The 26,660-nt window shown below is 37.1% G+C and overlaps 1 protein-coding gene and 1 non-coding gene across 4 annotated transcripts in view; one reads left to right on the top strand and one right to left on the bottom strand.

The window, feature by feature from the left end:
- The window catches only part of ZPLD1 (zona pellucida like domain containing 1), a 265,892-nt gene that overhangs the window by 151,978 nt on the left and 87,254 nt on the right, over positions 1 to 26,660 (bottom strand). For all 3 annotated transcript variants that reach the window (XM_034657659.1, XM_034657665.1, XM_034657669.1), the window contains one exon: positions 3,372 to 3,461. The gene's annotated coding sequence lies outside the window, so the exon portion shown is untranslated. The remainder of the gene's footprint in view (positions 1 to 3,371; positions 3,462 to 26,660) is intronic.
- Positions 16,096 to 16,225, top strand: LOC117795558. The gene has a single exon (XR_004619624.1). It is a non-coding gene; the product is annotated as a small nucleolar RNA SNORA18 (small nucleolar RNA).

Raw genomic sequence — 26,660 nt, 5'->3', positions numbered from 1 at the left:
TTCATTTACATTAAAATAAGAGGTGCAGACAATTGAATATTTGTAGCAGTCCTGGTATATTCTACTTTATAGAATTAACTTATTTTCATGTTCAAGAGCAGAATGTCATTCTTTCTTGCATTCCTAACTAAAAGGATTTAGATGATTATCTCAAAAGTCTTTACACTCTTTTTAAGAGTCACATTTGTTGGCCCTACTGTAAACAGGAAAACTGAAGCATGGAGAAGTATAATGCCCTGTCTAAATCAGAACGAATACTTAGGCCAAGTTTTGCAGAATCCTGCCTATATGATGAGCTGATTGCTTTTAAAACACAATTTTAATGTAAATACTTTTATTCAGGTATGAACTTCCCAAATTGCCATGTCTCCCCCACTCTTTATAGTCAGCCAGTTCTACTACCTAGCTGGCCCACAAAGGCACTTCAGTTTTCTATACCTCATAAAGCTGTCGAAGTTTTAGATTGAAGAATGTTAGAGTTTAAAGGATCTTCAAAATATATTGTCCAGCCTTCTCATTTTACTAATGAGGCCCAGATAAGTAATTTGCTCAACACTAAACATTAAATTAGTAACAGAATAGCAGGAAAATCAGACTTTCTCATTCCTGATATTGCATTCCCAATGCAACACTCTGTCTTTCTAGGTTTATCCCTATCTAAAACTTCCCCCCAATATAATGTAAGCTTCAAGAGAGTAGGGCCTTTTAAATGAAATGATTTATCCCTGAAGACTAAAACAGTAAGAATTTAATAAGCAGTCATTAATTTTTATTAATTAAATGAGTAAGAAAAGTGGTGCGGGAAGTTGGAGGATTCATTAACTTAGGTTACTTGACAGGTATTTTATACATGTAATCATATTTAATCCTTCCAAAAAAAATGCAGGAGAGAAATTATTGCCACCATTTTATAGACGAGGAAACTAAAGCTAGTAGTTTGCCTGATTTCTGAAATCTCATCTTGTTTTCACTATAGTGGTGCAGAGCTGTAACACAAAAAGCTTGGCAGGGGCAATACTAAAATTCTTGTTTTTAATGTATTTATGAATTCTGGGCAAGCCACAACATAAGAAAAACATTTATAATACCATGAGCATTGTACTAAGCTCTTTGTAACTTATTATTATAGGTTAACTATTATTTTCACCCCTACTTTCCAGATGAGAAAATGAAATTCAGAGAATTTTATTTTTTAAATTTTTCATTTAAATTCAATTTAGGTAACATATACTGCATTGTTAGTTTCAGGGGTAGAATTTAGTGATTCATCAGTTGCCTATAACACCCAATGTTCATTACATCCAGTGCCTCCTTAATGCTTATCACCCAATTACCCCATCTCCCCACCCAACTCCCCTCCAGCAAGTTTGTTTCCTAGAGTTAAGATCTATAAAGAACTTATCAAACTCAACATCAAAAAAACTACAAATAATCCAGTCAAGAAATGGGCAGAAGACATGGACACATCTCCAAAGAAGACATACAAATGGCTAACAGACACATGAAAAAATGTTCAACATCACTAGCCATCAGGGAAATACAAATCAAAACCAAAGCGAGATACGAAACAACAAATGTTGGCAAGGATGTAGAGAAAGGGGAACCCTCTTACACTTTGGTGGGAATGGAAGCTGGTGCAGCCACTCTGGAAAACAGTATGGAGGTTCCTCAAAAAGTTAAAAATAGAGCTATCCTATGACCCAGGAATTGCACTACTAGGTATTACCTCAAAGATACAGATGTAGTGAAAAGAAGGGACACATGCACCCAATGTTCACAGCAGCATTGTCCACAATAGCCAAACCATGGAAGGAGCCAAGATGCCCTTCAACTGATGAATGGATAAAGAACATATGGTTCATATATATAATGGAATATTACTCAGCCATCAGAAAGGATGAATACCCACCATTTGCATCGACATGAACAGAACTGGAGGGTATTATGCTAAGTGAAATAAGTCAAGCAGAAAAAGACAATTATGTGGTTTCACTTATATGTGGAAATAAGGAATAGAGTAGAGGACCACAGGGGAAGGTAGGGAAAACCAAATGGGAAGAAATGAGAGAGGGAGACAAATCATGAGAGACTCTGGACTCCAGGAAACAAATTGAGGGTTACAGAAGGGAGGGGTGTGGGGGGATGGGATAACTGGGTAATGATTATTAAGGAGGGCACTTGTTGTGATGAGCACTGGGTGTTATTTGCAACTAATGAATCATTGAACACTACATCAAAAACTAATGATGTAGTATATGCTGGCTAATTGAGCATAATAAAAAAAACTATAAATAAAAAGAGTCTCTTATGGTTTGGAGGCACAGAGAATTTTAAAACTTGCTTAAAGTCACAAAACTAGGGATTGGCAGGATCAGATATAAATCCAAAGAAGGTGGCTCCAGGGTCCATGCTCATCATTACTGCACTAAGCTGCCACATGGACTAAAATGATGGTTCTCAAAGCATAATTCCCTGACAAGCAGGAGAAACGTCATCTAAGTCAGTCGTTCTCATACTTTAGCATCTGTCAGAATCACGTGGAGGGCTGTTAAAATACAGTATACACAGTGTCACCCCCTACAGATTCTGATTCAATTGGTGTGGGCGGGGCCCCCAAATATGCAAAGAGAACCACTCATCTAAAAAATGATGCAATCATTTTAAACTGATCTTAGATTCATCTTTCCATATATACACTTTTAGAAAATGTATACACTTTTTTAAAAAATATACCAAACTACTCTTTCATAATCTATTTTTTCTCTAATCAATATGTCATAAAAACTTTTATATTGATAATTGTTTTGAGAACATAACTTTCAAGGCAGCTGAATACTTTTTGTGGACTAAATGTTTATATCCACCCAAAATTCATATGCTGAAGACCTAATCCCCAGTGTGATTGTATGTGAAGGAAAGGCCTTGGGAGGTAATTTGGGTTAGATAAGGTCATGAGGGTGGAAATTCCATAGGATCAGTGTCCTTATAAGAGGAAGAGAACAGAGCCCTCTCCCTCTTCTCCATTTGAGTATACAACAAGAAGGCATCAGTCTACACACCAGGAAGAGGTTCCTCACAAAATACTGCATCTGTCAGCACCTTGATCTTGGACTTCCAGGCCTCCAGAACTGTGATACATGTTTGCTGTTTGAACTACACAGTCAGTGATATTTCGTTACGATAGCCCTGGCTGACTAAGACTGTACTCTATCACATGTACATACCAGAACTTGCCAGAAGTCCCTATTTTGTCAAAAAACAGAAGGCTCTAAGAATTTACCCTACTTGTAAGGTAACAAGCCTATTGCTGTTTTGGGAATGCTGACAGAAGAGGCAAGACTCCTGGGTCTGAGAAAAAGACATATACTCACAGTACAGAAGGCAATAAGAGCATCAGATATTTGCATTGTTTCCTCTCTCCCCCAAGTTCCATAAAGCCATGTCATGGTTCCAGCTCACACCTGCACACACAGAAAATTGTATTACAGAAGAGAACCCAGAGCCAAAGATCCAGGGCTTCTTGACAAGCAACAACCATTATGGCCAGTCAGATAAGGCAGCGCCCTTGCCTTGAGAAATGTGCATTTACATTGTAGTCAGGCTACTTAGTTGACAACGTGACTAGCTACAGAAACTGCTCCATATCACAAGACATGTAAGCCTTACAATCTGGCACACTTTGCAAGAAGGTGGAGAGATGGATCTTCGGGGCCCATGGCAGACTACCTTCCCCAAATATTGCTGGACATTTAGAGCATTTAAATTATTTCATTCTTAGGGTGCCTGGGTGACTCAACCAGTTGAGTAGCCAACTCTTGGTTTCAGCTCAGGTGAAGATCTCATTCATGGGATCGAGCCCCCAGTTGGGGTCTGCATTTGGGGAGCACACATTGGGCCCCATTCACCCCCCATCACCCCATCACCCCCTCCCATCACACTGTCACCCCACATCACCTTGTTGCCTTGTGACTCCCCCATTGCCCCATCACTCCCCCCAAAGTTGGCCCCACTTGGGATGCCTTGAGCAACATAGGACCACAAAGGGCCCTCAGGCTGAGCACTCAGCACTGAGTCTGTTTGTCCCTCTCCGTCCCCTTCTGCCCCTTCCCCTTTGCCCCTGTCCCTATGTGCTCTCTCTCTCAAATAAATAAATAAATAAATAAAACCTTTAAAAAATTGTTTTCGTTCTTTTTAAAATAATGCCACAATAAACCATCTTGTACTTAAATTTTGATGATATTTCCTGTTATTTACTTAGGATAAATTTTATTCCTAGAACAGAATTGCATGGTCAATAGTTTTTTTTGGGGGGGGTAGGCTTTGATAAGTATTTCACTTAACAGATTGTATGAAAAAAACATTTTCCAGAATTTCTTACCAACACTAGATAATTTTTTTTGTATCCTTAAAATTTGGAAGCTTTCCTAAAGAACCATATTATTTGTGTTAATTAGCATTTCTCTTATTATTACTGAAGTAACTTTTTAATACATGTGTTGAAATTGGAATTTCTTGTTTTATTAATTAACTCTTAAAAGTATTTGCTCTTTTATACTTTTGAAATTATATTTTTTCTTACTGAATCATGAGTTATTGATATACTTTTAATAATCCCTATAGTCTTCCCCCTTATTCAGTGATAACACCATATATATAAAACCTGTTTATGTCCACAACTATTTTAATATTAATCTGTTGACAGAATTAATTATTTTAAAATACTGCCAAATAGAACAGGTCACTATAAAGTGTCTTATCAGCATCTTTAGGGAACCTACAATTGGAATCACCCACTTTGAAAAGATCACCCTGCCAACCAAAAAAAAAAGCATATTTTTCAACATTTGGGATTGAGAGTTCATCATAGGTTCATCAGGAATTCAGTAGAAGACTGAAAGAAAGTTCCAATAAATTTTTGTTCAAAACTTACCCAGGTCCTTCTTTGCTAATGATTTTGCACTGATGGTTCCTGCTCATCTCTAACCCATAGTCAGTCCTTTGTTAATGTAAGCTCATGTTTCAAAAAAAATAATTTGCACTGGCCATCAAAACCTTATTTTAGTTCACATGTATCAATTTCTTCTCTATTATAAAAAACACAAATTTGTTTGGATGATATTATCTGTTGTTTCTGCTTCTCATTTCCATTTTGTGATGTTATCTTGTTAACTTCAGTAGAATCATACATAAGAGTTATACAGAATTGGAAAGTGTTATTAAAAGTGAAAATTTATCTGTAGTGTCATTTGCAAATATCTTCTCCCATTCCGTGGGCTGCCTCTTTAGTTTTTTTGACTGTTTCCTTGGCTGTGCAGAAGTTTTTATCTTGATGAAGTCCCACAAGTTCATTTTTTTCTTTTGTTTCTCTTGCCTTTGGAGATGTGTCATGAAAAAAGTTGCTGTGGCCAATGTCAAAGAGGTTGCAGCCTATGTTCTCCTCTAGGATTTTGATGGATTCCTGTCTCACATCCAGGTCTTTCATCCATCTGGAGTTTATCTTTGTGTATGGTGTGAGAGAGTGGTCAAGTTTCATTCTTTTGCACGTAGCTGTCCAATTTCCCCAGCACACTACAGATAAAAGATTAGTATCCAAGATTGACAAAGAACTCAAACTCAATACACGTGAAACAAATAATCAAATCAAAAAATGGGTAGAAGATATGAACAGACACTTTTCCAATGAAGACATACAAATGGTTAACAGACACATGAAAAAATGTTCAAAATCATTAGCCATCAGGGAAATTCAAATCAAAACCACACTGAGATTCCACCTTACACCAGTTAGAACGGCAAAAATTAACAAGGCAAGAAACAACTACTGCTGGAGAGGATGTGGAGAAAGGGGATCCCTCCTACATTGTTGGTGGGAATGCAAGTTGGTACAGCCACACTGGAAAACAGTGTGGAGGTCCCTTAAAAAGTTAAAAATTGAGCTACCCTATGATCCAGCAATTGCGCTACTGGGTATTTACCCCAAAGATACAAACGTAGTGAAGGGCCATATGCACCTCAATGTTCATAGCAGCATTATCCACAATAGCCAAATTGTGGAAGGAGCCAAGATGCCCTTCAACAGATGACTGGATTAAGAAGATGTGGTCTATATATACAATGGAATATTACTCAGCCATCAAAAAGAATGATTTCTCAACATTTGCTGCAACATGGACGGGACTGGAGGAGATAATAGTAAGCAAAATAAGTCAAGCAGAGAAAGACAATTATCACTCATTTATGGAACATAAAAAGTAGGAAGATCGGTAGGAGAAGAAAGGGAAGAAGGAAGGGGGGTAAAAAGAAGGTGGAATGAACCATGAGAGACTATGGACTCTGGGAAACAAACTGAGGGCTTTAGAGGGGAGGAGGTGGGGGATCGGAATAGTCCAGTGATGGCTATTAAGGAGGGCACGTATTGCATGGTGCACTGGGTGTTATATGCAATTAATGAATCATGGAACTTCACATCAAAAACTTGGGATGTACTGTATGGTGACTAATATAACATAATAAAAAATTATTATTAAAAAATAAAGTGAAAATTTAAATGACCCCTCTCAACTCTGCTCCTCTTCCCAGTTCTGCTTTGCTATCTTTAGTCTTGAACACATCAATTCTTTTTCCACTTCTTTCTTCAGACTTTTTTATTTTTTTATTTAAATTCAATCAGCCAACATATAGTACATCATTGATGAGCTAATGACAGCACCACCCTAGGCTCAGCCATACCCCACCTAAAAATCCAATCACCAAAATACAAAGAAGCTGGATGAATGTTTTCAGGAAAGAACTGGTGAAGTTACACTGAGCTACATTACTGTTTATTCTCCGTGTCCATAATTATAATAGGTTCTAAATAGTCTTCACATTCTTCTTTAGAATAAATTATATACTTCCTGAAAAGTACATTTTTTAAAAAAATTATAATATGTGGAGTTCAATAATGAAGATATTGATGACCTATTAGCCCTCATACAAGATCAATGGTCTTTGGAGCACATATTGACCTTGACATTATTTTAGATGGCATTTAGCTCAGATCAATAAATCTTGATTGTTGATATCAACTGCAGTCAATATCTGCTTATTACAGTTAGAATACAAATGAGTAAGCAGGACTTTGAGTGAGGATTACCAGTAGCATTTATGTTTTCTCATTATAAGAACTTAAATCTTAGTTCTAAAAATGTTGTAAGTTAAAATTATTAAGGATTTATAGAATCAAGTCCTTTATGTTATATGACAGGTATGGAACACCCTCTCTGAGAATGATTGTAAAGTCAAAGGAAGAACAATATTTCATATTAAATTCTTTGCCATGAAATGTAAAATTTCTGGGTCCATCAAAAATCCAGAGAAGTTCCTGAGTCCCAGGCCAGAGCTGGTCCTCAGTTACCTAGCAAGCAGGAAACAGTCCTCTGGTATACACATAAACCAAGGCTGGTGGGTGAGCTGGTATGAGAGGGAGTACCAAAGTGCCACTGTGAGCACAGACCTGGAGTGTGTGGTATCTATTCTGGGAAAGCCATGAGAAACAACCCTCCAAGGTACAGGTGAGCCGAGGCTGGGGGATGGGCATGCAGGGAAATTCAGAGCACCTTTTCAGGCTCAACCTTGACCTATGTAGTACCTGCACTGGGGTGGGGAGGGGGACCACAGGACGTGGCAAGGCAGCAAGATCTCAGAGAGTAAAGTGCTGTGAGTGCACATGAGGCATAGCACCGTTGCATGTCCTCTCTACACTCCTGCACAGCTGACCCATCATGTGGCATTACCAAAACAAAACACAGTACACCAGACCCAGTAAGAGAAGATCCCTTACTCTAGTAATGTCCCTCCAGTAACATTTTGTCCTACTGACAAAGTTTAATGTTTTTATATCTTTTGTTTCTACAAATTCTTTACATGTTAAAAATATATATACATACACAGACACACATTGTTTATTGTTTGGGGACATAGAAGAGATTTGAATTTTTGCAGAAAATCTATTAATTTTTTCCTTTTATCTAGATTTATTTTGTCTACATGCTTAGAGATAATTTTCCCTACCTAAGATCAGACAAATAATCACCTACATCATCTTCTGGTCTATTTTCTCTTCATGAAAAATTTAATCCATAGGGAATTTTTTTGGTATATGACATAAGGTAGAAATCTAATTTTATTCTTCCCTAAATGTTTCCTAATTATCCTAAAGGTTAAATGAGCTATTATTTTCCCTTTAATTTTCTTTATCTGATGTCATATAATTAAATATTTATGTTTATAGAAAGGAGAAAAAATTATTTCATAGATACTTATGAACCCATCATACATAGGTAACAAATGCTACTACATTACCATGTTGTCTTAAATTTTTTTTAAAGGAAACAAAGCATTATCTAGAAAGCTATAATCCCTCTGTCTATCCTGTTCATCTTCCTCCTTCCCCAGAATTAGCTATCATCCTAAATTTGGTATCTCTAGCCTGCAAGTTTTAATATTTCTGTTACATACGATTGTGTACATATTTGTGTTTTAATAAGTATATGTAAGCGGTGTACTTTATATATCCTTTACCAAATTTTTATTCAACATTACATTTTTCAGATGTATCCAGTTCACACACAAGTTTCATTCATTTTAATACTGTGTATTGTTCTATTTCATGAATAAATCACATTTTATTTTTCCATTCCCTACTACTTAGAGATAGTGTCAGCAAAGTGGTTGTAATGATTTACCTTCTCATCCACAACACGAGGGGCACCATTGTTCCAACACCCCCCAGACTGATATTATTAGATATTTGTTTTTGCAAATCAATTGGTATATAATGTTATCCCATTTTTATCTTAATTTATATTTTCCTAAGGACCAGTAAGATTTTATATACAGGCCATTCAAATATCCTCTTCCATGAATTGCCTATTCATAAGCTTTGCCCATTTTTCTTAGAGAAACATTCAACCAGGAGGTGAATTACTTTGGTATGAAGAGCTCTGGGATAAAGGTAGACTATTTTGTACAGGAGAGCCCAGGTTCCTCCCAAGAAGTAAAAAAATGGAAACACTAAGCTCTGAATCACAGCAATCCTGCAATATTGTTACACTTTTGGAAATGATTACTATATTACTACTAGTAGTAGTCATAATGATAATAGGAACATACATTTTCTATAAATCTTGTAGGTCCCTCGTACTTTGTTTATTATGTTGTCTCATTTAATTTTCAAAACAACAGTGAAAAATTCTATTATTACCTTTATTTTATAGATGAGGAACCTGAAACTCAGAAAGTTAGATAATGGCTTAAGTCACACACTAAAAAGAAGCAAAGGCAAATTCAAATCCAGCTCACATGACTCCAGAACTCAGAATCTTGATCAGGCACGCTATACATTGAATGCAAGTACACAGGGAAGCCAGTACAGGGTCTTAGACTGGAAATGAATCACCACAAGTGATGAACATCTATGAAACTGGATTAAGACCAGTCTTCAATAGAGGACACCATATGGCAATGAGAAACCCTGGCAGAGGACCAATAGAAATTTGCAATTACCTTGGAAATATAATTAACAGCCTTTGGTATGAGAAAGCTACCTGAACAACCTGGGATAGTTGGAAGGAGAAGCACTCAAATAGGAGATGCTAGGCTTTCTACTAATAAGGACATGCTGTAGCTTGAATGATTAATTGGCAAAATAAAGAAGATGTGATATATTGCTACACCTAGCTGGGGAAGTGACTCATTTTGTATATATAAACCTAATCTATAATGTATATTCATATATATTAGTGGAATGTATATTCATATACATTAGTGGATTGTGGATTTATAACTGCTTCTTAGAGGAAGGTGGAGATGTTTGGAAGACAGCCATAGACTTTTGAGTTGATGGAACAAATGATAACTCCGCTCAGCCATAAGACAATGCTAGAAGTGTTGTCAACTAGAAAGGATACATCTTAGGGCAAAGCCACTATGATATTTTGTATTTTCTTACTTTGGTATGTCACTTTGAACCAGAGATTAGTCAATAACTTATAACCTGTGTAAGCTTTATAATCTTTAGGGGTTTTTTTCTATTGATAATTTATCTAGCACTGATTTTTTTTTTTTAAATTTGAAGCACCTTGCTGTTACTTTATGTTTAAAAAAAGAACACTGGTTTGGAATGAGCTNGTGTAAGCTTTATAATCTTTAGGGGTTTTTTTCTATTGATAATTTATCTAGCACTGATTTTTTTTTTAAATTTGAAGCACCTTGCTGTTACTTTATGTTTAAAAAAAGAACACTGGTTTGGAATGAGCTTCACAATTTTATTCATGAGATATAACCATCCTTATATCAATAGTAACTGCTCAATTATAATTAATCATTTTAGAGAACATGTTATTGCTTCTTATAAATCAGCTGCTGCTTCTAATTTTACAAAATGCATTTCAATGAATTCCCATCTATACTGTTGTCATATTTCCATTTTTTTAATTTCCTCCTTAAATCCTTAGGGTTGGGAAAGAATCTTAGAGATCCTCCAGCCCAAATTTAATGATAAAAAAATTGTCACTCAGACAAGTTAAGGAACTTGTTCAAGATTCTATCTTTCATTAGTGGCAGACTTAGGGCAAAAAGGCAATTTCCAGAGTATTACACCAAGTGTACTTTACTACTTGTAAACTTCCCAAACCCCTACCTAGAATAAGAAGAATCACATCCCACTCACAATTATGCATTCATTTTTTTTTACTAATTGAGGATACGAGAATATCTAAGGCAAATCATATTACTATAGATAATATAAATATAAATATAGATATATTTGCCTTAGATGTCTTAACTCTTTGCCTCTCCTTACCATCCTTCCTTAGGGGCTGCATAGACTGTAGTCTCAATAAACTGGAAGGAGGATCCCAGCACCCCATTCTCACAGGATCATTCTGGTCAAGGAAGGCTCTCATTGGATGACTGAATGGATAATAACTTATTATTTCATCCAACATTTTTAAGCACATAGTGTTTTACAGACACTTTTGGGGGGGCCTTGGAGTACTGGTGCAATTCTAACATCTACACTGTTATCAGTAAGCCCATTGTCCTAAAAATCCTCATGTATGTCTTATTTATATGATTTTCCCCCAAGTCACAACTATGAAAAAAGTAGGTTGGTGAAGTAAGATGGCCCTAATTCATTACCCTTCCCTGTATTCACATCCTTTGCCATATGACTTTCCTGTCTCTCCTATGGCCATGTGAGTCAATCAGTGGAATGTTAACTGGTGTGATGGGACCAAAGGCTGGAAAGGCATCTGCCTATTTGGGCTGGCTCTCTGGTACCCAGAGAGTAACTGCATTTTAAGTTTTAATAGACTTTTTTTTCAATTAGACCACAGAGTTGTACTATTTCTTCATGTTGTTCTCATTAATAATAAAGCCCTCAAAATAATCCCATGAGGTAGTGACTATTATTATCCATATTTTATAGATGAGCAAACTGAGGTACAGAGAAATTAGGTGACTGACTTGGCCAAGGACACAGAGCTAGTAAGTGGTGGTGTCAGGACTCAAATGCAGGCCCACTTTCTTAATCCTTTCACTGTGCCTCTCCCTTGTGCTGCCTTGTACAACCATTACCACCTTCCATCTCCAGAACATTTTCATCCAGTCTGAATGAAACACTATGCCCATTAAACACCAAGTCACCATACCCTCTTCTCCCAGCCTTTGGAAACCACCATTCTACTTTCTGTTTGACTAATAAAGATACCTTATATAAGTAGAATCATACAATATTTGTCCTTCGGGGAATGGCTTGTTTCACTTGGCTTGTTTCACTTAGCATAATATCCTCAAGGTTCATCTATGTTTTAAAATATGTTGGAATTTCCCTCCTTTTTAAGACTGAAGAATTTTCCATTGTATGTATATGCCATATTTTATTTATGTATTTATCTAGTAATGGACATGGGTTGTATCTACCTTTTAGTTATTGTAAATAATACTGTTATGAACATGGGTGTACAAATATCTGTACCTGTCCTTGCTTTCATTGATTTAGAGTATGTATCCATAAATTAAATCATGGGGTTGTATGATAATTGTATATTTATGTTTTTGAGGAATTGCCATGACATTTTCCACAGTGGCTCCACCATTGTGCATTCCCATCAACAATGCACAAGTGTTCCAATTTCTCTACATCCCTGCTAACACTTACTTTTTTTTTAAATCAAAACACTAATGTCTTTCTCAGCTCAGAAAAAAAGTATTCTTCTATTATCACTTTGATTATATCATTCTTTCTAATCTCTTTAGTATCTTCTTATAGATGTTTTACTGGGTTGATAACTGGAATTTCTGAATGTCTTGCATGCCTTGTGAGTTTTTGTACCTCATATAATGAATGATATCCTTCCTTCCAAGTTTCACAATTTTCATCTCTTTTCACACTATATTCTGAGGAAACTTCTTGGCTTGATCTTCCATAAAACTAATTTGGTTTTCAACCACACCTATTCTATTATTCAATTTTTCAACTGAAATTTTTAGGTAATTAGTTTGATTTACTTCAGCAGCTGGGGAATATGAATTTAGTCACATCTTTTACACTGTTCAACTGCCCTTTAGCTGACAACTAACCCTCTCTTGAGATAGCCCTTCTTCTCCCTAAATTTTGCAGAACTCCAAAGAGTTTGCCCCAGTTCTTTTGTCAACCAGCTGATAGAATTTGAGTGGGATGAGTGATACTATGACCGCTTTTGTCACTGACCAGAGGGATGCTTTTGAAAACTATTATAAGACTTTGTCCATCACTGCAGTTTTGCCTGTGGAGGGACAGACCCTTGCACAAGTTTCTCTGATGCCCTAGGTTTAAACTGCAAGGATATAGCTCTTGCAGCTCACCTGCAAGCTTAATCATTATTTGCCACCATAACCAATCTGCCAAGGTGGTTGGGTTCACAGGTGTTTCTTGTTGTGGCTGCATGATATCCCATATCCAACCCTCCCTAACGTAACCTTTCACTTTAATGTTGACCCTTGCACATCTTTCCAGATTCTACCTACCCCCATGGTGTGTTCCTCCCTGAGAAACTTGATGTCTCTTATGCCTCTGGACTTTTCACAGACCTAGTCAGCCAGAGAAATATTAAAGATATTAAACCTCAAAAAGGAAAGAGTTGACCTTTCCTCTTGGGTAATTTCTTCTTCCCTATGCAAACATTTCCATCTCCTTTCCAGTAACCAACTCAGCATTCCAAAGTCAGATTAAAGACAGCTTTTGTCAGCCAAAGAAGTTCATATTATCCCTTTTCACCTAGGCAGTGGGTTAACTGTGTTCATTCAATGACACTTTTCTGAATGCAAATTAGTTCCAGAGTGACTGGTCTTATCTACATATGTGAAGAAGCTTTGTGGAATTAAGAGCTTTACATTCTACATCATCAGTTACCCCATTACATTTATTTCAACAATCATGTAGAGGTTTTCGAATTCCTGTAAATTCTCTCATATACTTTACTTTCTTTTTTTTTATTTTAATGTTTTTTTATTATATTATGTTAGTCACCATACAGCACATCCCTGGTTTCTGATGTAAATTTCCATGATTCATTAGTTGCGTTTAACACCCAGTGCACCATGCAATACGTGCCCTCCTTACTACCCGTCACCAGTCTATCCCATTCCCCCACCCCCCTACCCTCTGAAGTCCTCATTTTGTTTCTCATAGTCCATAGTCTCTCATGCTTCATTCCCCCTTCATTACCCCCCCTTTCTTTATCCCTTTCTTCCCCTACCAATCTTCCTAGTTCTTATGTTCCATAGATGAGAGAAATCAGATGATAATTGTCTTTCTCTACTACTTTACTTTTTCTTAGCAGTGTATTCTAGTTGCACAAATATAGCGTCCCCTCAAATCTCTTTGATGATACTAATTAAATTGTTTTAATAATTTTCTCTGTATTTCTCCAGTAATTCAATTTCTTCAAGAATCATTTTGATTTGTTAAAGTTGGTAATTCATTTTTATGCTGTTATTTTTCCTTAAATATCTGGAGACTCAATTATTTATAAGTGACAATTTAGGACAACTGATATACATGGCCAATGTGAAAGTCACAGTTCCCTTGATAGAGAATTTGATTGTAAAGGACAGAAGTCATGGCTATGAAGAGTAAGCTGGGGTCTGTCATAAAGAGACACCTCTCTGTTAGGGTAGGTAGGAGCTTGCTGTAAGGATGTGGAAAGATTTCCCTTATTGGCAGCTGATATTGCATGGGAGTACTACTCAACTTCTCTTTTTAGCTCCAATACTCACTATAAATGTCCCTGCTTGCCCCCAATGACAAAATCCATCCACCCCTTTATTAGTTTTTAAAATATTTGTGCCAGCTCTGCTAGAGCTGGGAGTGTATGCATTTTCTTGTGCTTGGAACGTCCTAGTTTTACTGGTCTTCCTACTAAGTATCCAATAGATGATTCCTGCCTCTAGTGCCTAATGATTATGATCTTGGGGTCTTTCCAAAGTTCTGTTCAAACAAAACAAAAACAAAACTCCCTTCTTTCTCCATTACCATTCTCTTTCATTTGCATTAGCTGCGGTTACCAGTTCTATCTGGTTACTCCATCGATCCAATCCCATCTGCTTTATATCTCCCAGAAATTTGTTGCTTCTGCTAATATCAACCTTCATATTTCCTAGTCCTGTTACATTGTTTTTCTTCATTTTATGTTTATTCACTCATTCCAGTGGAACTTTGGGGATGGAAAAGTAAATCTGTGTGTTTAGTCATCCAGAAGGCACTTAGCTCCCAAATGATCTTTCCTCTTATTTTTTCTTTTTTCCTTTTTTCTTAATTATTTGTGTTTCATTCATTTTTATTTCATTTCTTTTGTTTTATTCAAATAACTTTTAAGATGTAGGATAGTGACAAGAGCACTGGTATAGGAGTTATGATTCCTTTATTCTAATCATGCTTTTGCCATTATTAAACAGGGCCTGGCTCATGGTAAGTGCTCATTTGTTTTGGAACAAATGAATGAAGGAAGGAAATTACAACCCAGACCCAGACTTCAGCTTTCTCTAATGTAAAATTAGGAGGCCTCTGTCAGTAACAGCAAATTATGATTCTTCTTGGGCTGGACAGAAAACATTTATCACCACTTAACGGGAGGCACCAAGAGGAGAGAGGCTCCCAGTGTATGAGCAGAAATGCAGCAATATGCGATCACATAGGGGCAAGCTGAGACAGAAAACTGTGATCAAAAACCTAATAGGAGACCTTTGACATCAGAGTCTCACGGAAGTTCAAAGCAATCATAATTAGGCTTAACAACTGATTCTCAGGGGACTATAGAACTGTGATCAGGCCAGAGGGCAACTGAGCACTGAATTAACCGAGAGAGAGAGATAGAGAGAGAGAGAGAGAGAGAGAGATAAAAACACAGACTGCCTTTGAAAGAACCCATGTTAACACCCTTTCCCTTTTCCTAAACCCACATCATAAAAACTAACATAGGTAAAAATCCTCTGGGGCCAAGGGCCTGACAACCATGCCCTGAGAAATTCCCCGATATCCTCCAACCTGACTTAAACACTTCTGCCAGGTCATCCAGTGGCAATGAGGTTTCCAAGTCAGGGGGTAAGTTTCAAACACACACACAACCGGGGTAACTCTCTACCATATGCAGTCATCCTAAACAATTCATTAGCAATGATATTGCTTGGCAGAACTAAAAGTCATAATCATGAAAAATGTCTTCAGTGGGTTCTCTACATTTTGAATCACCTTATTATTAAAATAACTTTTATTATTCTATATCTGAGAACCCTAAGGAAACACAAGAGTTTTCAAATTACATATCTGCCTGACATGCTCAGTTCAGTGATCTTCAAACACAATCACCTGGGGGACTTGTTAAAGCACACTATTGGGTCTTACCCCCAGAATTTCTGATTCAGAGCTGGAAGATAGGACCCACCATTCATGACAGGGAGATGGTCTCGTGACATACATGACTGAGCCTAGTGTGGCGTCCCCCTAAGCCTCAGGTATTCCCACATCCCATTGGGATGCTTTTAGCTGCAAGTATCAAAAAAAACCTCACTCCACTTGAGGTACATCCCAATGGGGTTTTTTCTATAGACCCACATCATTGGAAATGCCTCATAGAGTAAATACATGGTTTGATTTACTCACAGAATTATGTTTAAATCGGTGAGAAAGAACTATAATACAAGGCTACTAAAACTATTTTAAGACTTAATAGTCAATGTATTTTAATCTTAGGTATTGGCATATCCCAATGATCTGCACTATTCTAGGGTGTGATAGCTTAGGAGTAAACATGATTTGAACTTATTCATGTATAGAGGATGTCTGAAATTGACAGCCAGGCAACTCCAACTGCTCTGACCCTATGCATGGCCCTAACATACATTTCTTGAAGAAACTGGGTCCCAAAGTTTACAGGTGGAGAATTTTTGAAGTGCGTCCATACTCAAGTAGAGATCAAAGAAGCCCAACTAAAAGAAATGTGGACTGACATAACAACTGTGGATTAAGCAAATGTTCTTTTAAATTTTTTTAATTTAAATTCTAGTTAGTTAACACACAGGGTAATGTTAGTTTCAGGTGTACAATACAGTGATTCAATACTTCCATGCAACACTGGTGCTCATCACAAGAGCTCTTTTTAATCCCCATCACCTATTTAATCCATGCCCTACGCATCTCCCCTCTGGTAACCACCAGTTTGTTCTCTGTAGTTAAGAGTCTATTTCTCATTTGCCTCTCTCTCTTTTTTTCCCTTTGCTCATTTGTTTTGTTTCCTAAATTCCACATATGAGTGAAATCATATGGTATTTGTCTTTTTCTGACTTATTTCACTTAGTATAATACTCTCCAACTCCATCCATGTCATTGCAAATGGCAAGATTTCATTCTTTTTTATAGCTGAGTAATATTCTACTGTGTGTCTGTGTGTGTGTGTGTGTACCACCTCTTCTTTATACATTCATCTGTCAATGGACACTATTTTTATAATTTGGATATTGTAGAGAATGCTGCTATAAACATCGGGATACATGTGTTCCTTTGAATTAGTATTTTTGTATTCTTTAGGTAAATACCTAGTAGTACAATTGCTGAATTATAGGATAGTTGTATTTTTAACTTTTTAAGGAACACCCTTACTGTTTTCCAGAGTAGCTGCACCAATTTGTATTCCCACCAACAGTGAAAGAGGTTCCTCTTTCTCCACATCCCCACCAACACCATTGTTTCTGACGTTGCTGATTTTAACCATTGTGACAGGTGTGGGGTGATAGCTCATTGTAGTTTTGACTTGTATTTCCCTGATGATGAGCTATGTTGAGCTAGGATGAGCTATGTGTCTCTTGGCCATCTCTATGTCTTCTTTGGAAAAGTTCTGCCCATTTTTTAATTGGATTATTCAATTTTGTGGTGTTGAGTTTTATAAGTTCTTTATAGACTTTGGATACTAACTCTTTGTCAGATATGTCATTTGCAAATATCTCCTCCCATTCAGTACATTGTCCTTTAGTTTTGTGGACTGTTCCATTTTCTGTGCAGAAGCTTCTTATTTTGATGTAGCCCCAATAGTTTAATTTTGTCTCCCCTGCCTCAGGAGACATGTCTAGAAAGAAGTTTCTATAGCCAGTGTCAAAGAAGTTACTGCCTATGTTCTCTTCTAGGATTTTTATATTTTCAGGTCTCACATTTAGGTCTTTAATCCATTTTGAATTATTTTGGTGTTTGGTATAAGAAAGTAGTCCAGTTTCATTCATTTGCTTGTTGTCGTCCCACACCGTTTGTTGAAGAGACTATCTCTTTCCCATTGGATAGTCTTTCTTGCTTTGTCAAAGATTAACTAACCATATAGTTGTGGGTTCATTTCTGAGTTTTCTATTCTGTTCCATTGATCTATGAGTCTACTTTTGTGCTAGTATAGTATCATAATGTTTTGAACACTACAGCTTTGTAATAGAACTGTGATGCCTCCAGCTTTGCTTTTCTTTTTCAAGGTTGGTTTGGCGACTCAGTGTCTTGTGGTTCCATAGAAATTTTAGGGTTGTTTCTTCTAGCTCTGTGAAAAATGCTGGTAGTATTTTGATAGAGATTGAGTTAAATGTGTGGATTGCTTTGGGTGGTATAGACATTTTAACAATATTTGCTCTTCCAATCCATGAGCATGGAATGGCTTTCCATTTCTTTGTGTCATCGTCAGTTTCTTCCATTAGTGTTTTATAGTTTTCAGAGTACTGGTCTTTCACCTCTTTGGTTAAGTTTATTCCTAGGTATGTTATTGTAAGTGGGGTAGGTTCCTTAATTTCTTTTTCTGATGCTTCATTATTGGTGTATAGAAATGCAACAGAATTTTGTACGTTGATTTTGTATCCTATGACTTTACTGAATTCGTTTATCAGTTCTAGCAGTTTTTTAGTGGAGTCCTTCAGGTTTTCTATATGTAGTATCATGTCATCTGCAAATGGTGAAAGTTTGACTTCTTCCTTGCCAATTTGGATGCCTTTTATTTCCTTTCATTGTCTGATTGCTGTGACTAGGACTTCCAGTACTATGTTGAATAACAGTGGTGAGAGTGGATATCCCTGTCTTATTCCTGACCATAGAGGAGAAGCTCTCAGATTTTCCCCACTGAGGATGATACTAGCTGTAGGTTTTGCATATAGGGCCTTTGTTATGTTTAGGCATGCTCCCTCTAAATCTACTTTGTTCATGGTTTTTATCATGAATGGATGTTATACTTTGTCAAAACCTTTTTCTGCAACTATTGAAATTATCATATGGTTGTTAATCTATCTTTTCTTAATGTGGTGTATCACACTAATTGATTTGCAAACATTGAACAACCTTGCACCCCAGTAATAAATCTCACTTGATACTGGTGAATAATTTTTTAGTGCATTGTTGAATTCAGTTTGCTAGTATTTTATTGAGATTTTTTGCATCCATGTTTATCAGGGATATTGGTCTTTAGTTCTTTTTTTAAAAATGGAGCTTTTATCAGGTATTGGTCAGGGTAATGCTGGCCTCATAGAATGAATTGGAAGTTTTCCTTCCTTTTCTATTTTTTGGAATAGCTTGAGAAGAATAAATATTAACTCTTCTTTAAATTTGGTACAATTCACCTGTGAAGCCATCTAGCCCTGGACTTTTGATGTTGGGACTCTTTTAATTACTGATTCAATTTCTTTACTGGTTATAGGTCTGTCCAGTTTCCTACTTCTTCCTACTTCAGTTTTGATAGTTTATATGTTTCTAGGAATTCACCTATTTCTTCATGTTGTCCAATTAGTTGGCATTTGGGTTTACTTAATATTTTCTCATAATTGTTTATATTTCTGTGCTGTTGGTTGTTATTCCTCCTCTCTCATTTGTGATTTTATTTATTTGTGTCTTTTCTCTTTTCTTTTTGATAACTCTAGGTAGAGGTTTCTCAATCCTATTGATTTTTCAAAGAACCAGCTCCTGGTTTCATTGATCTGTTCTATTGTTTTTTGTTGTTTTTTTCTGTATCATTTATTTCTGCTCTAATCTTTATTATTTCCTTCCTTTTGCTGGATTTAGGCTTTGTTTGTTGTTCTTTTTCTAGCTCCTTTAGGTGTAAGGTTATGTTGTTTGAGATTTTTCTTGCTTTTGAGGTATGTCTGTATTGCTATGTATTTCCCTCTTAGGACTGCTATTGCTGCATCCCAAAGGTTTTGGACTGTTGTGTTTTCATTTTCATCTGTTTCTATGTATTTTTTATTTTATTTTTTGATTTCCTGGTTGACCCATTCAAGTTTTATAGCATTGTGGTCAGAAAAAAATGCATGGTATGATTTCAATCTTTTTGTATTTTTGATGCCTGTTTTGAGACCTAATATATGATCTACTCTGGAGAATGTGCCATGCATACTAGTAAAGAATGTGTGTCCTGCTGTTTTAGGATGGAATGTTCTGAATATATCTGTTAAGTCCATCTTGTCCACTGTGTCATTCAAAGACATTGTTTCCTTGTTTATTTTCTGTTTAGATGAACTCTCCATTGCTGTAAGTGGGTGTTAAAGTCCCTTACTATTATTGTGTTATTATCAATTATAATGTTCCTTTATGTTTGTTATTAATTGTTTTATATATTTGGGTGCTCCCATGCTGGATGCATAAATATTTACAATTGTTATATCTTCTTGTTGGATTATCCCCTTTATGATTATATAGTACCCTTCTTTGTCTCTTGTTACATTCTATGTTTTAAACTCTAGTTTGTCCCATATAAGTATTGCTATTTTAGCTTTCTTTTGACATCCATTTTCATGATAAATATTTCCCCACCCCCTCACTTGCAATCTGCAGGTGTCTTTAGGTCTAAAAGGAGTCTCTTATAGGCAGCATATAGATGGGCCTTATTTTTTATCCATTGTGACACCCTATGTCTTTTTGATTGGCTTATTTAGTCCATTTATTTTCCAAGTAATTATTGATAGATATGTATTTATTACCACTTTATTACTTGTTTTGTCATTGCTTCTGGAGACTTTCTCTGATCTTTTCTTATCTTTGTTACTTTTGGTCTCTCCTTTGCACTTAAGGAGTCCCCTTTAATATTTCCTCTGGGGCAGATTTATTGGTCACAAAATCCTTTAGTTTTTGTTTGTCTGGAAATGTCTTTATCTCTCTTATTCTTAATGACAGCTTTGCTGGATGGAGTATTCTTGGCTGCAGATTTTTCCCATTCAGTACTTTGAGTATATCATGCCATTCTCTTCTGGTTTGCCAAGTTTCTGTTAAGAAATTTTCAGCTAGCCTTATGGGTTTTCCTTTATTAAGTACTTCTTTTGTCTTCCTGCTTGTAGGAATTTTTTCTTTATTATTATATTTTCCAAATTTAATTACCATATGTATGGTGTTGGCCTGCTTTTATTGATTTTGATGGACGTTCTCTGTGCCTTCTGGATCAGGATGTCTGTTTTCTTCCCCAGATTAGGGAAGTTTTCTGCTATTATGTCTTGAAATAAATTTTCTTTTTTTTTTTTTAAAAGATTTTATTTATTTATTCGACAGAGATAGAGACAGCCAGCGAGAGAGGGAACACAAGCAGGGGGAGTGGGAGAGGAAGAAGCAGGCTCTCAGCAGAGGAGCCTGATGTGGGGCTCGATCCCATAACGCCGGGATCACGCCCTGAGCCGAAGGCAGACGCTTAACCACTGTGCCACCCAGGCGCCCCATTGAAATAAATTTTCTGTCCCCTTTTCTCTTTTTCTTCTGGGACTCATATAATACGAATGTTATTACGTTTGATGGAGTCACTGAGTTCCCTAAGTCTATTCTCATGTTACATAATTCTTTCTCTCTTTTGTTTGGCTTCATTATTTTCCATTATTTTGCCTCCTGGGTCACTAATTCATTCCTCTGCTTCTTCCAGCCTGCTCTTCATTGCATCAAGCCCATTTCCAATCTTATTTATTGCATTCTTCATCTCTGATTCTTTTTTAACTCTGTGGTAAGGGTCTCACTGATATCTTCTATTCTTTTCTCAAGCCCAGGGAGTACCTTATGTATGTTGCTTTAAAGTCTCCATCAGGCATGTTAATTATATATGTTTCACTTAGATCTTTGGCCATGGCCTTATCTTGTTCTTTCATTTGGGATAAATTCCTCCATCTTGGCATTTTGTCTAAGTCTCTACTTTCTTTTATGTATTAGAAAAGCCAGTTATGTCTCTTGCTTCTGACATTAATGGCCTTATGAAGAGGAGGTCATGTAGTGCCCAGGGCCTGGTCCTTCTCAGGGTGTCTCCATTGTGTTCTGTGTGCTCCCTGCTCCTGTGCTTTGGCTGTTTTTCCTTCAGGTCAGTCATCTGTAGAGGTTCTTCTTGCCTGCTGTGGGCAGTGTTTTGTCCCTGGACTGAATGTGGTGAGTTTTAACTAGGTGTGCTCTGGTCTGCTTGTGAAATGAGACCTGACACCAACTCCATCAGAACTGAGGCCCCGTAGGACTCTCTGAGCAGGAGACATGGTGTGGGCAGGGATTCATGCTGGTCTTCTGAGGGACGGTCCCACTGCATTAGGACTGAGGCAAACTTGACTGAGAGGGGCAACCTCAACCAGAGTATGGGGGAAAGGGTTCTGGGGTGGGATTTGCTATAAGCAAATAAAGCACCCAGTGTTGGTGCTCTGCTGCTTTCATAGGTGGCTCCAATGTTTATGCTGAGGACAGGAGAAGGAAATGGTGTCAGCCAACTCCTTTGTTCCTGGTGAGGCATCTCTGTGAACACTAACTCTCAGGGACATGCTCCAAGAAGAGTTAACAATCTCCCACTGTGTGCCCCAAGCCTTCCTCAGTACACTATTTCCATACCATCTACCCCCGGTTGTTTGCCTTCTTTCTCTCCAAGAGCAAGCAATGCTTTCTGGGCTCTACTCCAGCCAAGCCCACTGACCTTTAAAACTCCAGGCTTTAAGCCCCATTGGTTGCAAAAACTCACAAAATTCTGCCCCTCTCATTTTCAAAGCTATGGCTTTGAGAAAATGTTCTCCTTGAGCATTCCCCTGTGTGTTCCTCTCTCTCTCACCCTTCTCCATAACCATGGCTCCCTCCCCTCTACCATACCTGTAATCCATTTCTCCCTTAAACCAATTCTCCACACTTCCTACTTTCTTCAATGTGGCCTCTTCTCCCCCTTTAGTTGTAGAGTTTGTCCTGTCAGTCTTCAGGTCAATTTCTGGGGTATATAGGATGATTTGTTATCTAGTTGTATTTGTGGGATTAGACAAGACTATGATCAAGCCTGTTTAGCTGCCATCTTCCTCTCCTCCAGCAAAAGGTCTTTTTTAAAATCTTGAAGATTATGACTCAGAACTTGGAAGAACTAAGGTGACTGGCAATGAAAAAAATCACAGCATGTGAAATTCCTTCATAAAAATGTGTTGACTTTAAATAATTTTTTAAATTTTATTTATTTATTTATTTGACAGAGACAGCCAGCGAGAGAGGGAACACAAGCAGGGGGAGTGGAAGAGGGAGAAGTAGGCTCCTAGTGGAGGAGCCTGATGTGGGGCTCGATCCCAGAACGCTGGTATCACACCCTGAGCTGAAGGCAGACGCTTAATGACTGCGCCACCCAGGCGCCCCTGACTTTAAATAATTTTGCATATGTGACATGTAAACAAAAGAAACTTTACACTTAGAAAAAAATACCACTCACTCCAACTGGCAGAGAAAATAAAAATTGTTCTAACCATGAGCATTTGCTACCATAAGGGCAAATCCAGAGGCATGGAGAACTTCAGGGCTGTGGACCCAAAGGTACAATTATATCATCAAAGATGCGGTTCTTTCCACTTTTCATCCTGCTATCTGCATTGTTCACGACATCCTTAGGTCAGTTCTCCTTATATTTCAGGAAGTTGTCAGTACCTGTAAAGGCCACATGCTTCCCTGTCCATGTTGACTGTAAGAGAGAAAGCACCTTTTCCAAGCTATCAAGGAAATGCTTTTTCTTTTAGACTGATTGGGACAACTTAAGTTATAAGTTTGGTACCAAAAGAAACAGTGGGTTGATTGGCTTAGACCAAGGATGCTGTACAATCATTTCCAAGAGGACTGAGACACACATTTTGTTTTTGCTACTCAGGAGTTAACTGAGAGCTCAGTCAATTCTGCAAACTACAAATGGAAGAAGGGTGGAGTGAATTTGGGGGATAAATTATAATGTTCCATAAAGCAGGCAAGACTTGAAAGGGCCTTCAGAGCACAGAACTTTTGACATAATTTTGAACATGATAACATGAGTCTAAATTTGAAAGTGTATAGCAGTAGTGACTGATCATTCCAATGACTCAATTTTAAAAGTGCTAGTCATAAATATACAAAGTACCTTGGACATGACATCTACACTGTAGGTATTCCTCTAAAGACATTCTTATGTGAAGTGAAATCCCTTCTCCTTCTTTCAATTTACTGACTTTGCAACTATTTAACAGGGAAATATCAGATAAAGTTCAGAATTCCTTTCCTCTTGGACTCCCTTAGAAAGTTGTAGAGCATTATTTCCTTTTGTATTTCAGCAATTTTGTGAGTGGGCTTCTTTTTTTTTTCCTCCTAAAATGATCATTATGGATAAACATAAAATCTCTAAATAGATTTTCCTAGTCAGTTAACCATATTCTTGGGGGAAAACATAAGGTAGAATCATTATTAAAAAGCATTCTCAGTAATACACACATCTTTATTATGTCAGTCTTTTGCCAAAAAAAAAATAAGATTGATAGTAAAATCCACTTAATTTTTTTTCTTCACAGAATCAAGCCATCTGCCTCAAAATACACCACCAGCCTCTGTTAGATGAATTCACACATTTTAAAGCCCCGGAGTAATCATTTGAATGGAAATTGGACACTTTTTGTCATTTAGGAAGCTTTTTTAAACTGGAAAGGCTTCTCGTTTGTTCAATTAAATGTGTGTGTATGCAATACACTTTATGGAATTTATCCCAAAACAGCGAGGGCTGAAATAATATTTGAAACAGATGGCACAGCTGCTGTATTTATAGGGCTACCCATGGACATAGATGGAGACATTGAGGGAACTTTGAAATGCAAGTCAAAATATTGTATAATCAAGACTCTCAACCAGAGTCATTAGGGATGGGAAAATCTTTGTAATGTCAACCCCTTCCCTAATGGAGGTGTGTGGAAGGTGCTAAGATTCAGTCGAGTGGAATTTATACCATTCTCTGGATGAATTCTTCTCTTCTCAGTTGAGCCTTAAAATTTGAAAATGCTGGATCTGCTGCCTCAGAGTTTTGTCTCTCTTGAATACTATTTGAAAACAGAGCTACACGCTGAAAGTATTGTTCCCAAGGGAAAGTTAGATAGTGGTCTGTGCAGAGCACAGAAAAGCAAAACCGGGTGTTTAGAGCTGGAGGGAAAGTCAGGGGAGAGACCACAGAGATTATTTCTCTAGTGCCCTAATTTTGTAAGAGAGGAAACAGAGGCCAAAGCAGGTTAATTGGCATCACCTCCATCCCACAGAACTGGTCTCCTCAGACTCATTTCAGGACAAATTCCACCACAGACACTGTTTAGTACAAGGAAAAGAAAGGCTGAATACTTTCAAATTGTATCTTATTTCACTGCATTTCAGTTTGAATAAGTGTCACATCTAAAAACAAGTCATAATTTTTATAAGGCAGATATAATGTGGCAATGTAGAGAAAAAGTTCAGCTTTTCTTAAAATTGCTTTAAGGTAAGAATATTTCACAAAAATGAGCACATATATATGTCCTAATTTCTGTAAACAATGTGTGTAATAACAGTATTCGGCTAAATGTTTCCTTTCACATTGATCACGTCAACACAACTTGCAGCTTGTTTTAAAACGCTAATACAATTCTACATCTTAATCTAAATGAGGAAGCAAAAGTTCTGATGCAAAATTCTTGAATTAAGAATTCTTGAGTAGATGAAATACATCTGAGCAAACACACATATACACACGCGCTGGCACGCACGCAAGTGCACGTGCACTCTCTCTCACACATACACACACACACACACACACACACACACACACACACAGAAGCATAAACAGGGACCAGGAGGAAAAGATTTCAGCATTCATAGTAACAATTCTTCTTAAATGCCGCAGAGTCTGGGGTTTGAAAGTTCACACATTTCCCTCTCAGTTGTGGTTTTATAGACATGAATGTTGAAAGCAGATGCCTTTAGTTTATTCCAGGGAGATCCCTGAGCTACTGAAAATGACAAATCTCAGCAATCACATTTAGGTTCCAATATCCTTCTACGTTGAAAAGAAATGGATAAAACCCTTAATAAGAAAAGCAGCAAATAACTAAGTTTATCCATCATCTTCTCTGCAGCAAGAGCTAATGAAACAGAAATGAAACCATGTCTATCTTCAGAGGAACTTTTCCCCAACAGACTATTCCTGTAGTTCAGCGGAATCCTCCCGGAGAGAGCCAATTGATTTTCTAAAACATCTTGGTTATTCCAGAGACAGAATAAAGTCACAGTCTGACATGTTAACCTTCCACTGCATTTCTAAGAATGGATCTATACAATTGGAACAAAGGAAGAATTAGGGCAACTTCGGGTCACCTCAGCAGAAAGTCCATTTATGCCTGAACTACCTCAATGGTCGGTTCATTGACCACTTTTGCCTCACTCATTAGTTCACCACAGCTCTTGTGAATACATGGTTGTAGCCCAGTCTTTGTTTCCATGTAAGTCAGAGCAGTAGTCCCTAAAAAGCAACAACTGCACATAACAAACATGTACACTGACACCAGCTAGGAGTCTCTCCAGAATAGGACTCTGTTTTTCTTTTTTTTTTCTTTTTGTACTCAGGAAAAACAAAGAAATTTTTCCAGTGCTCTGAGAAGTTTCAGCCTCCTTGTTTCCATTACATAATCTTTTTGACAAGTTTCTGTAAAGAATTTTAAAATCAGAAAAGCTCAAACACATTGATCTTAAAATTTCTTTTAAGTTACTGACGTTTCACTTCTCACATAATAAGTGGTGAAAGCCAGTCAACAGCTAAAGAGTGTTTCTTTTTCTTTGATGTGGTCTTGTGTTTAAAAAAAAACCTCACTGAAATTCATTTCTATAAAGTTCTATATTAGGATGTGTG

Source organism: Ailuropoda melanoleuca, chromosome 1 (genome assembly GCF_002007445.2).
Source record: "Ailuropoda melanoleuca isolate Jingjing chromosome 1, ASM200744v2, whole genome shotgun sequence".
Classification (NCBI taxonomy): Eukaryota; Metazoa; Chordata; class Mammalia; order Carnivora; family Ursidae; genus Ailuropoda; species Ailuropoda melanoleuca.
This window is presented reverse-complemented; position numbering and strand designations above follow the sequence as displayed.